General features: G+C 44.0%; 1 protein-coding gene across 4 annotated transcripts in view; it reads right to left on the bottom strand.

The window, feature by feature from the left end:
- Window positions 1–14,039, bottom strand: part of KDM4B (lysine demethylase 4B) — a 301,643-nt gene that overhangs the window by 275,167 nt on the left and 12,437 nt on the right. The window lies entirely within an intron of this gene.

Raw genomic sequence — 14,039 nt, 5'->3', positions numbered from 1 at the left:
TGATTGATAAAATCTCATTCCTGCTGGTTAATAACTGTCTAACCATGTCAATTTCAGATCCGTTAAATGACTTTAAAAGAGGGTATAAATAATAGCTCCATGAATCAGAGTAACAATCACAATTTAGTAAAATTTGAGGAAGTGTCTCAAAAGAACCTGAACCACAACAACATGCTCTAGATAGCTGAGCACTGAACCTGGCTTTCATCTCATCTAAGGGGAAAGCATTAAATCTGGCTAGGGAAAACACTCAACGTTCCTGCAGTTTTGTTAGAAAGTTTAAATAGTTGCTTCCAAAATCAGCCGCCCTCTCCCCTAATTCCATTTCTGAGACCTAACAGACTTGTATTCATATCTGCTCCATATAAACAGCTCTTATCCAATCTCTCTCCATAACAAATGTGTTCCTTCTGTCACACTTCTGTTCATTAAGCAGAATTGGCTGAACTGCAGACTGAGATCCAGTTCACCCTGGATCACCCAGGTAGCCGGTGGGGGTCAGGGCAATTCAATGAAGTGAACAGAGACAGAACTAAAGAATGAGGTTCCTAGCATTTTTAACAGAGATTTGCTGCCTCTTTCCTACATGCAGACATAGGAAAAAGCAGCAGTGTAATTTGCAAACCCCCATAAAACATATCACAAGAGAAAGAGTTATAGTTTGTCCAGAGGGGCAGTAATGCTGTGGTTCAAGAGCCTGATGAGATGAAAAAGAAAAAAGAGCCAAACAGAAGAGAAATGCTTATGTGGAGGGCCTTAAGAACTGTCATAAGAACTGTCATAAGAACAGTGTATTAAGTTGCTTAAGTGCTTTTGCCAGCTCTGTCCAGTTTAAAGAATCTAAACTTGTGAGAGGGAATAAAATAAAAGCAGCCTTTTATTTGTTAATAAGGGATTGTATTAGTAAAACTTCTATGTTCTTCAGTGGGAAAAGGCAGAGATCTGTGAAGAGTATGCAGTGGCAGACTCAACTCATCCCCAACAACTGCAATCTTTTACTTACATCTATGAAAAAGATGTCTTTTAAAATGTACAGAAACAGTTTGTTTTCTCCCTATGCTTCTACAGTTGCTATCATGTAGTCAGAAAAAAGCCAATCCTTTCCTGTAACAGAAGGAGCACTGTGCAAAGCCTGATTAACTCATTGGTCATGGCAGTATCCCAGAGGTGAAAGAATGCCATGCAGAAATTCTCTATATAAGTCAGAAAAGCAATTCTCTCATTTCCTTAAAATTTCCAAGCAAGATTCTCTTTCTCCATGGCACACTAGCCTGACAGAAGAGGCTTCCATAATTAGCATTAGCAAAATGAGTGCTGTAAATTGACAAGCAACAGTATTTTAAAGGCAGCATGCAATTATTCTCAAAATCATAAGAGGGCAGCAAAGGATTTGGGAATTATTGCATTCACCATAGCCTAGCCCAGTGGTTCCCAAAATGTGAGTCGTAGCTCCTCCAGGAGTTTCTGAAAGCAGCCAGGGGAACCACAGAATCATTCCTTGAAGGCTGTCTTTCCTCAAAGACTCTTTTCTCAGAGGAAAAAGGCAGAGGCCACAGCACTGTCTCTCCTTGCTTGCTGGTGCTACCTGAGTCCAGCTGGGGCTTCCACTCTTATTACTTTACTTTCACCTTTTTGGTGCGCTGGTTAGTAATAACCTCACAACAGTGAAACACAGGAAAGGGAGGGAGACGAAAGACTGACATTCTGAATGGCTTCCCTTGACCCTCTCCTCCAGGAGGCGAGAGCAAAGCACTTCTTCCTTTGGCTGCAGGCAGGATTTTCTGTTTGCCAAGCCAGGAGCATCTGAGCAGAACTTTGCTTCTGCACCCACCGCCACTGGTATCAGTGGCTGCCAAAAGTCTTTTGCATGGCAAGGTGGACGCAAACATTTCCTTTTTTGTAGAAACTAAGGGAGAAAAAGTAGAAAGGGGTCAGAGGGCTGCAGAGGATCAAACATAGCTTGCATGCATTGGTCTGCCTCACTGTGCCATTGCTGCCAAGCTGAGGCTACAAGTGCTAGGAGAACTGGGTGTTCAGCTGCTTTTTCAGCCTGCCCTGTAACATGAGAGCAACTGATTCGTGGGAGAAAGGAGGCTTCAATCGGCAGCAGACACAGAGCAAGTTAGTGCTTGTTCAGGCTGTTTTGCACACACACCTCCCTTTCTCCCTTTGCAACAAAACCCGATCATGCACTTCCTTTCTAGCAGCAGCAGCGGTTTGATGACTGTCAGCCAGAGACCTGGAAAGAAATTCCACAGCTACTGAGGCAAGTAGCTCTTGCTGCCTTGAGTCACATTCTAGTGAGAAAGCAAACACACCTAGCTCCCTTCATCTCAATTATTTTTAGGGAGAAAAATGGAAGTACTACCAAGGTTGAGCTTACCCCACCATCACCACCACCCCAAAAAGGAAGCCCCAGCCAGTATGTCAAGGGAGCCACAGCTCAAAAACTCTGAGAACCACTAGCCTAGCCAATCCTATAACAACACCCAAAGCCCTGCCCACACAATCTATCTGCAAGAAAAAAAACAAACAGGCTGCCAAGTTAGCCCAGTCACTCAAAGGGCACATTTTAATGAATTATAATTGCTTTAAAAATGTACTAGGCAGGAGATATAGTATCAGCAGGTGCAGCCACAGTATTATTTCTAAATGGAAAAGAAAACTACAGGTGCAACCTTGTTATTATATTATTATATAATTATTATTAGTTATACATGGATTTTTTTATCTGCAGATTTATTTCAACGTGAATGGGGGGGGGGGGAGAATTCAAAGTCACACACAGCTTTGCTCCTTTGCCCCGAGCTGCTGTCTTGCTCTGTTTCAAGGCAGTCCAAAACACTGGAAAAAGGTTGTACCTTGAACAGGCAGCAAAATAGCCTTGGAGCCATGGAAGAGGCTCCAGAAGATTGTGTGCCTTGTGAAGAAACAGTAAGACTCCTATAAACCCCAAGCCAGCAAAGAGGCTGAGGAGGGGAAGCCAAGGGGAAAACCTCTGTAGCCATAATGGCTGCAGCAAGGTGGAGCGTGCGTGCTCGCTTGCTCTCACTCTCACTCACACACACACACACGGGCAGGTGCGGTAGTAACAGAGGGGACTGCTTTTAAAAAACCTGCAGAGTGTTTGCCTAATCCCCCCCCCCTTCAGACTGAGATAGTGCAGGCTCTCTGCTCCAGCCTACACACAAAAAACCAGCCTGGCAAGCAAGTCTTCCCAGCAATTTAAAGCTTGAGATTTAGCCTACAATCCGATACACACTTTCCTGGGAGTAAACCCTGTTGACTAGAATGGGGCTTACTTCTGAGTAGGCAGGCATAGGACTGGGCTCAAAGGCTACAATCCTATCCACACTTTCTTGGGAGTAAGCCCCATTGACTACAATTTCTACTCTTCTGAGTAGAAATGCATAGGATTGGACTTAAAAGCTCAGCATCCCATCTGTGAAAGAAGTGGGGACAGCAGGCAATGGGGAGGACTGAATATGGAGCAGAGTGGGGAGACAACTGAGAACCCCTGCCTTAGTTTACTTCCATCCCCAAGTGTCAAGCTATAGCGCTATTTGCTTAACTGTACACAATTTGCATAACTTTATGCAATTTGTGTAAAATCACCTCATTTCCAGGTCTGATTTAGCAAACACGAATTTTCCCAATTGCAGAGGATCAGGGAACAAAACCCCTGCACATAAAAAGGTTCCACATGTATTTTAATTTATGGAAAATATCATAAAACACCATAATACACTGGTTTGTATTTTTATTTGGATATTTTAACACCACAAAAGTGGTGTTTTGTGTTTTTAACAAAAAAAAACCAGGGTCCAGTAGGTCAAGGGAGCTGACATTCAAAAAAGTCTGGAAACCACTGCACTAAGCCCAGGGTGTCAAACTCATTTACATAAAGCAGGCCAAATAGGCTTCGTGGTAACTTCTGAGGGATGAAAGTGACATCATTAAGCAGGAAATGATGTCATTAAGCAGGTGATGATGAGAAATAAGTACTTTGTTCTTGCCTAGAAACTTATTAGGTCCAAATGGCATAAAAGAAAATATGCAAGTCTAGATTATATTTTCAAGATATGGGAGAGCCTAACGTTCAGCAGCGCATCACTGGAGAAAAGGGCCCACAAAGTGACTGGGCTCTCTCAATGCCTCAGCAGTGCTTCCCTTCGCCATTTCTCACCCCCTTGGTCTGCCCCTTCTCCTGTACTGCTACTCACCTTCTGAAGCCTTCCTTTCACCTGTCCCTCCCAGTGCCTCAGCAGAAACTGTGCCACTAAAAAGGCAGTCCACATGATAATTAAGTTTTCCCAGTTCTGCCCTTTCAGGGCAATGTATGTAGACAATCTACATACAAGTTAAATTCCTACAGCATATTTCTGGTCATAAAAAAAATCAAACTTCTAAAAAAAACTTCTAAATAAAGACCCAAAACATTTTTCACATTTTCAATATTTCACATTGAAATAAATGTGAGCTTTCCAGGCTGGAAAAAACCTCACACAGACATGGAGAGAAACGTGCAAACTCTACACAGACAGTGATCCCAGTCGAGAATGAATTTTTTTTCTCAAAAACTTTAAAATGAAATGTTGTTTTGTTATGACATTAAGCGAGGACTTGCTATACCATCAATCTCTTCATGAGCCCCTTTTCATAATTCTAAGTAGAGATTCTTCAAGGTTTGAGTTGGCTTTAAAAGACCACACAAGACTGGAGTCAAACTACTCCTGCCCTCGAGTGTAACTCAGTTCAGGGCATCATTCCACACAGATTACTATCAAGCCCTAGAGCTGGGCCAGTGCCATTAGAACTGCTACCAAGAGCTGACCAGTTTGATCTGCAAAATGCAAGACCATTATGGCTAACCAACAAACCTGACCCCAACCACTGTTACCACACCTACACAGACGCTCTTGCCTCAGTAAAACATCACACATGTGAAAAGAAAAAAAGAACAATTAAGATGGTTTAAAGTGCTGGAAGCCACCACTGCCGCAAGGATTCAATAAGGCTGAGTATCGATCAACCCAGCTCCTGGATCAAGATGCACAAAAATCAAGCAGGTAAGAACCTGTATCTTTCAGAAAAGTCCTGACTCACGCTGGAGGAGAACCTCTTGACAGGCTCCCCAGACAATACTAGCTATGAGGTTTATTAATTAGTTTAACCAGTTTACGTCCATTTAAAAAGTTAACTAAAGAAATGACTGTAGGAAAAGGGAGTGAGAAAGTTACTGCTTATTCTCACTAACTTCAATTATAAAAAGCACAGCAAGACAACACCTGCTTATGATAAACTGATGGGAGGTCATGTGTCAATCTGCATGAACAGAAACAGTCTGATTACAAAGTTAGTTCTTCATGTATGTTTGGTGTAAGTTTACATAGCAGGGAACACTGCTCCCTTTCTAGCTGCATTGTCAACCCCTCCACTTCAGGATGCTGTTCACACCCCATTAACACAGTTGCATCAGTGCTTAAAAGTTGGATAGGATTGGGCCCTCCATCTCATTATTCCGTAGCACTTTTGATATTTCTTTGAAATTTTTCACTTCCCTAGTGACTACCTCCAGAAATTTAAATCCCACCATATTGTCCTATTCTTTAGGCTTTTTCTGCTCACATATCATGCAGTCTACGCAAATCATTTTATTTCTTTTAGTTACACTTTGCAAGATGTCAGTAATTTCCAGTTCAGCTTCAGGGGAGTGACTGCTGTACACAAATAAGTGCAGAGTTTAATGTAAAAACTTTATTTTTACCCTGCCTTTCTCCCCGAAGGGACTCAAGGCGGCTTACAACAGGTTAAAAACAGATTAAACAACATAATTAAAAAACAGATTAACAACATAATTTAAAAACAGATAAAAGCATTTAACACATATCATAAAAACAGTAGTCAGATAACAAGTAGTAAAAAGGTAAAAAGAGCATAGAGCAGCAAGTCATAAAAGAATCAGGCCTGTAAAAAATTAAAAGATGTTGAAAAGATGTTAAAAAGGCAGAGAACTCAGAAGGCTTGTTTAAACAGAAGGTTCTTCAGGCCTCGCCGAAAAGTCTAAAGAGAGGGAGCCATTCTTAAATCAAGGGGAAGAGAATTCCATAGCGTTGGTGCCACTACTGAGAAGGCCCTATTTCTAGCCGCCGCACCATGTACCTCCCTAGGTGGCGGCACTTGTAAAAAGGCCTTCTCTGTAGTCCCAAACAGCTTTGGACAGAAAGCAGAAGATCAAGCAGCAGGTCGGCGCCATGAACTGCTGCCAGGAAACACTTGTAGCCTCTTTCTGGCACAATGTTGAATGTTATGCAAAAAAAAAAACAACTGGTAAGTGACTGAGCAAAAAGGTCAATTTCTTTAGCACAGATATATAGGTCTACACATATTTTGTTGTCTTAAAAGTTAGACCTATTCTTGTGTATATTTATGCTGAATAATGATGCCATAAAAATGCCATAAAAATGATGCCATAAAAATATCCTAAATTTGTTCAAACATCCTTAGCAACTTTTATAAAGTGTTTTGTTTTTTGTAGGCCTATGTTATTAGTAAAGCCACCCAACTCTCTTCCTTGACAAATGCAGGAACAATCACAGCCTCACTTTACCAGGTCTTCTTCCATAACACAACTCACCCAAATTCCCTGCTACTTATGTGCCGATTCCCCAGGCCTGTATACTCAAACCCAGATAGTTTTAGATTGGTGAAAACTAAGTCAGCAAAGAGAGGCCAGGTTCAGGGCTCAAGGGAAGATGGCCCTCAAGGACAAAGAATTGGCTACCAAGGCCATCAAGTCAGCCAGAGGGGCTTTGAATTCCTTCATGGCTGCCTTGATGTACTTGTCACATGCCTCATGAGAGAGACCCATGTCAGTCACCAGGACTGACAAGGACCCTACTTCAGCCACTGGCTCAGCAACAGATGGGGTTTTAAGCTTCTTTGGTTTTAGAAGCAAGCTAACTCAAGGGAATGAGAACAGAATGCAGGTGTCTTGTTGGGTGCTCCCTGAAGCACCTTGTGGGACACTGTGAGATACAGGAAGTTGGACTAGATGAACCTTTGGCCTGATCCAGCAGGGCTCCTTCATGTTCTGTTATTTCTGCCAGAAGAGCGCAGAGCTTCTAAGCAAGACTTGAATTTAATTTGTCCCTTGCTGGTGCCATCAACTCTCTTATTCTCAAAGAAGTTTGGGAATGAAACGATCAAGGGGTTCCCATGCCCCTGTGGGAAAGTTGCCTTTGAATATTTGAGCTTCAACACCATTGCCTATCCATCCTTGGTCTGGTTCTTTGGAGACCTCCAAGACTCTGAGCACCTTGGGCAATACTTTAGGAAAAATTTCAGGCAAAAATGGGCTTGAGTCCTGATGGTCCATCACCTCCTCTTTTTCAGAGAGTTCCCCCACCTCTCACAAGGAGAAGGACTCCATTCTCTCTGGCTGAAAGGAAGGAAACAGATTGGAATGTCTCATGGCAGTGTTGTCTGGATGCAGATCCTGCAAAGTCAGTGTCATCAATCCTTCTCAGTCCCAGCAGCACTTGCTAGGCAAGTGACCACCAGCCACTCCCCAGATTCTGCACTGATGTGTGCCATGAGATGAATAAGATTGAAAATTGTTGCTCTAGCACTTAGCAATTCAAGAGTCTAAGGCTCAATCCTATTCAGCTTTCCAGCACCGATGTAGCCACAGTGCAGCCCGGAGGAAAGGAAACAAATGTTCCCTTATCTGCAGGAGGCCTCCCTGACTACCCCCACCACCACAGGATATAGCGCATACCCCAATGGCATGGCTGCATCAGCACTGCAAAGTTGGATAGGATTGAGTCCTAGTGTGCGTTAAGCCAGAAATATAACAGTACAGTGGACCCCCACTTTACAGTGGATTCAGTTAGTTATTATTCACTTTACAAGCAAATCACTTTACAATAGAGTGTTCATAGTAAAAGAAAATTCACTATATGATCAAGTGTTTGGCAGCATCTCAGTCAATAGCACTGTTTTTAACATTGTGCCTGTGTGTATTGCAGGAAGGATACAGCCTTATAATTTGTGTTTTATAATTACAACATAGTGTAAACTGATAACAATAGCCCCTAAAGAGCCCCTGGAGAGCACAGCAGGCACCAGTAGGGAAATACCATTGTTCTGTGGCAGAAACTTCAACTTGTGAGGTCTTGGAACAATTTCTTCTCTCTGTCATGTGTTAATCGGGTTCACATTAAAATGGTGTCTCTGGAACAGATTCCCATCGTAAAGCAGGAGTCCACTGTACTCCCTATTTGAGACAGATGTTACAGAACTGTCCAGCTTTTTACTCTTTCTAATGTACAGCCTCAAATTTATCAAGAATTCATTGAATAAAATTCTCTGATAAGGGCTATTGGAATTTTCAGCACAGCTACCTTTTATTATACTTCATAGGCCACATACTCTAATCAGCTCAGACAGCAAACATCTATTTATTCAAAGGTGGTTCAATAACAGCGCAATCCTAACTTGCACTGGAAGGCCCTGTGCTTATATCTAGTGCAAGTTTCAGGCTGGCTGAGGCTTGACCCAAGGCAAGGGAAAAATATTCCCCATATCCCACGGGGAGCCGCAGCGGCCCCAATTGGTCTACTCAGATATGCGCCACCTAAAGAGGTGGCGCAGATCTAAGCAGAACAGAGCAGCCTGAAGCCGCTCTGCACTACCCGGGAATGGGACTAGGATCCAGCATAACTGCCGAATCCTGGCCCCATCTCCTACTCCCCACCGCCCGCCCACAGGTCTTCCTGCCACCCACTGTCCCCTCACCCCGAAACACCTCCTACCCACCTCCTCTCCATGCTGGCCGAGCTTGGCTAGCGAAAACTTACCAAAAAAGAGGCTGAATCTGGCTTCTGCAGGCCAGCGTGCGCCCCTGCACTGATCCAGCTGACTCAGAGGCACAAACGTGCTTTGTGGCATGTTTAGGAGCCTCCCAGACTGGCGCAAGGGACTTCCTTTGAATTGCACTCTAAATTGATCAAAGCATAATTAACAGAATTAACCTGATTCATATTCCCCCCACCTTCAGAAGCAAGGGAATAAGGTATTTGCAGTGTTTTGCCAGGAATATTGTGGTCCCAGCAAGTCATGAAAACCTGATTCTGCGCCAAAAAAAAAAAATGTTGGTGCTAATGCTAGAGAAAAATGGCAGTAGGAACTAGGAAAGAACTATATAGATATAGATGCCGAGGTGAGCACTTTAAGCAACAGTGAAGACTAAAGAATATGGGGTGCAGGGAGAGGTGTAATTTTTGAGAAATCTTTATGAAAATACTTAGCATTTGTATAGTACTTGAGAGTTCTAAGTGTCTCACATGCATTTTATCTCACTTTCATCTTAACAAACCTGCCAGGTATGACTATAACCATATTGCATATGAGATCAAAAAGGAATGGCTTGTCTAAGGTCACCTAGTGAGTTCACAGCACAGGCAAGACTAACACTGAGGGGTTTCTAATCTGCAGCTCACACCCAACCCTAATGAAATTCCACTGGGCCAATGCAGCAGTGCCAACATGGTGTATGCTGCATTCTGTGGCGGAACTTTGCAGGCTGGAAGTCTCCTCTAGGCAAGAGAGCATTTGTTCCTTTGCCCCAGGAAAAACTCCAGCCATGGTAACAGGTCTAATCAGACCTGCGGTTGCTAAACTGCTGGATCCATGCCAGCAGATGGTGCCCAGAAAGGTGGATAGGATATGGCATGTGCCAGCACCACTGATCCCACCGCCCTCCTGGGCACAATCTGCCCACCCTACCCCTGCCTCGATGCCCAGTGCAGAGCTTACCTGCTCCAGCAAGCATCGAGGCCTGCACTGGCACCAGGAAGATGGCGCAGGCCTTCCCACCAGTGCATATGTCACAATGTGCTTTACAGCACATTTATGACAGTGCGCGCCAGCAGAGCAGCGTTCCGCCAGCATAAATTGAGTATAGGATCGTGCTGTCATTCTCTTAGTCATTATGCTACACCAGTAACATTTATATGGTTAATTTACTCCTTGTTGCTGTTGTTGCTGCTGCTCTTGTTGTTAACAGTACTTATATACCGCTTTTCAACAAAAAAGTTCACAAAGCAGTTTACAGAGAAAAATTAAAAAACTAATGGCTCCCTGTCCCAAAAAGTCTCACAATCTAAAAAGATGCAAAACACCAGCAGGCAGCCACTAGAAAAGACACTGCTGGGGTAAGGAGGGCCAGTTACTCTCCCCCTGCTAAATAAAAGAGGAGCACCTACTTGAAAAAGTGCCTCTTACTCAGTTAGCAGGGGTCAGTTGTTAGCTATTGGATTAACAACTCAGTTGTTGATTTACAAGGTTAATTTACTCCAAAAGGGAGGCAGAAAATTAAAGAGCATTTTTAAATCCCACAAAAAGCAAGAGACTCAATTAAGTTTTTAAACATGGAACACCTTCTCATACAGGATCATGGCCCCAGAAGTGTTAACAACAACTGCCTTCTCCTTTCAGGTGGGCATATACCTCAGACAGAGCTACCCACCCTCGTACCCAGGGCCCAGTTTGATTTGTCACCTCTGGAAGTGACAGGGGACCCAGAAGTGACATCACTTCCAGGTGTGATATCACATCCCATTTTTAAAAAAAATGAAAGCACAGCAGCAGCAGCAAGGTAGGCTTGTTCACCAGCAGAACAGTAAGTGGACAGTAAGTGGACAGTTAAGTAAGTCTCTCTCCAGTGAAAAAAGCTGCAAAGGTGCCACTTTTTCACTGGAGGCAGAAGCAGCAAAAACGGCCTGTGGTTGCTCACCACCCCCTTGCTCCACTGCCCCCTGGTCTCCCCCACCACTTTAAAAGTGCCACTTTTTTCCTCTGGAGACTGAAGGAGATAGCAGCAGCAAAAATGGACTATGGCTGATCTTTGCCCGCTTGCTCCACTGCAGTCCCCAATCCCAGCCCTCCTCCTGGGTGCTCCCACATCCCCTTTTTTTCCTTCGTTTTGGCTGCTTCGGTCTCCACCTCTCTGGCAGGCCAATCCAGAGGGTGACAGAAGCCAGAAGCTGCTACAAACAAGGATCTGCCACTGTGATGTAGCAAAGCACTTCTAGCAACTCTTGGAGAAGGGTGCACGCTCGTCGCCACCAACTTAGCAGTGGCTGGTGTGTAACCCCCCAATATGTGGCACCCAGGACTGTGTACCTCCCCAGCCACCCTTAGCTATGCTAGCAGCATACACTGGAAACACAACTTTTACAGTAATTATCCAACATCTTTATTTCAGAGGGAAGTGGTGTTTTATTCATGTGTTTGACATCACAGTGTCCCTGGTGTTGAATAAAAACAGCCCTCCAGTAACCTCTACCACTACAGTTACAAGCCTGAAACCCTATTCCTTGACTATTCATCCATCCACTTCTCCCTATGCATTTTGATAATCTACAAACCCAACCATCTTCTGTTCAACTCATCAAGCTAGTCTAAAGGCCTTTATTGTACTGTCTCTCTGAACTCAAATTCTTATTTGTGCTGATGGTCACAGATATGCTTGCAGGGCCCTCCCACAGTGGGTGTGACACACTGATCCAGATTCAGAATTTCACTGTGGTTGAATGCCAGAAAATGCTCAGAGAGAGAATAAGCAAGTGCAGAAAGCACAAGGGTGGGGGAGAAAGAATTATTCAAAACGTCTTGAGAAATTCCTCTTCAGCCAAGGAGACTATTTTAGGATATACTTTTAACTGTATCAAAAAATACACATATTAAAAAAAATTAGCAAAAATCCTCCCCCCAAAACAGGCAAACATTCTTTAATTACTTCAATCTCTTACATGCAAAACAGCAATGATTAAAAGGTACTGCTGTTATAAGGATTGGAAAGCCACACAGATTTGAAAAAAAAAAAAAATACAAAATTAGCCCCTTTAGGTAACAGTGCAGCTAAATGTAAAACTACACAAAGGACCATGCTTTCCTGCTCTGAATGCACTATTAACTACTGTTCTGCATTGCTGTATAAATATTTAATGCAGGTTATAAATTTCCACCCATCTACAGTACAACAATGAAAGAGCAGGAAAAATTCTACCCTTAACACCCAGAATATAACTATAGGTCCACCTTTGTTATCAACACAGAGATCCATTCCAGAATCACCCGCAGATGCAAAAAACTATGTTATATCACATCACAGTTTTAAAAAATACATGCCCTTTTAAAAACAGTTGAACAAGTTATTTAAAAGTGGAAAAAACTTCTCTTATCTTAACATGGCAAACTCAAGGTCTGCAGGGCTGTCTGTGGTGCTTCCGGAAGCACTCTCTGGATTGCACAGAGGCCCTCTCCCCTCACTTGGCCCTGCATTGCGCCAGAATGCATTGTGTAGGTGTTTCCCAAATACATACAACCTCCCTGCACCTCAGGAGACCTTTAGGATGCTTCTATAAGGCACTTCTGGCTTGCCAGCATGGCCCCCCCCCCCGCATTTTTCATTATCTGCAGAATTTGGTATCCATGGGGGTTCCTGGAATGGATGCCCCATGTAGTGAGTGGCCCAAGATCACCCAGGACATTTCATGGCTGAGCAGGAATACGAACCGGGATCATCCAGGTCTGAACCATTACACTACACCGCACAATCCTGGCTCTCCACCAAATTACTCTACCAAATATCATTACCACAAATCATTCAATATACACTGCTCAAAACAATAAAGGGAACACTTAAACAACACAATGTCACTCCAAGTCAATCACACTTCTGTGAAATCAAACTGTCCACCTAGGAAGCCACACCAATTAATCAAGTTCACATGCTGTTGCACAAATGGAGTAGACAACAGGTGGAAATCATAGGCAAGTAACAAGACACCTTCAATAAGGGAGTGGTTCTGCAGGTGGTGACCACAGACCACTTCGCAGTCCCTATGCTTTCTGGCTGATGTTTGGGTGACCTTTGAATGCTGGCGGTGCTGTCACTCTAGTGGCAGCATGAGGCAGAGTCTGCAACCCACACAAGTGGCTCAGGTAGTGCAGCTCATCCAGGATGGCACATCAATGCAAGCTGTGGCAAGAAGGTTTGCTGTGTCTGTCAGTGTAGTGTCCAGAGCATGGAGGCGCTACCAGGAGACAGGCCAGTACACCAGGAGACGTGGAGGAGGCCACAGGAGGGCAACAACCCAGCATCAGGACTGCTACCTCCGCCTTCGTGCCAGGAGGAACAGGAGGAGCACTGCCAGAGCCCAGCAAAATGATCTCCAGCAGGCCACAAATGTGCATGTGTCTGCTCAAACGGTCAGAAACAGACTCCATGAGGGTGGTATGAGGGCCCGATGTCCACAGGTGGGGGTTGTGCTGACAGCCCGACACCGTGCAGGACGTTTGGCATTTGCCAGAGAACACCAAGATTGGCAACCTCGCCACTGGCGCCCTGTGCACTTCCCAGATGAAAGCAGGTTCACACTGAGCACATGTGACAGACGTGACAGAGTCTGGAGACGGCAGGGAGAACGTTCTGCTGCCTGCAACATCCTCCAGCTGATATTCAGGCAGCCTTTTGCCCCGGAAGATCACCCCTTGATCAGACTTTGGTGCTGCAATTCCTTGTCGAGAAACATCTGGCCACTAGGGGCTCAAGACTTTTTGCAGCCTTTGTTGATTTCAAGGCTGCTTTTGACCTAATCCCTAGATCAAGGCTATGGGATAAGTTTGCAGTTTCATCTATTGATCGTCGATTATTGTTGCTTATGGTCAGCTTATATAGCAACTCTGGCATAAGGATTAGGTGTTCATCTAGTGGTCATTTAACGAAACCAATTTTAGTTAATAAAGGGGTCAGACAGGGCTGTGTTCTTGCCCCCCTTTTATTTAATTTTTATATAAATTCACTGATTACCTCCTTTGATGATCTGGCCTTACATCCTCCAAAGCTTATTGATCGTTACGTCCCTGTTCTGGCATATGCTGACGATGTACTTATATTATCAAGAACACAGGTCAGCATGAGGAGGGCCCTTCGCCATTTAGCCCTGGTTAGCTCACAGGAGAAATTGATC

Source organism: Tiliqua scincoides, chromosome 8, assembly GCF_035046505.1.
Source record: "Tiliqua scincoides isolate rTilSci1 chromosome 8, rTilSci1.hap2, whole genome shotgun sequence".
Taxonomy (NCBI): domain Eukaryota; kingdom Metazoa; phylum Chordata; class Lepidosauria; order Squamata; family Scincidae; genus Tiliqua; species Tiliqua scincoides.
This window is presented reverse-complemented; position numbering and strand designations above follow the sequence as displayed.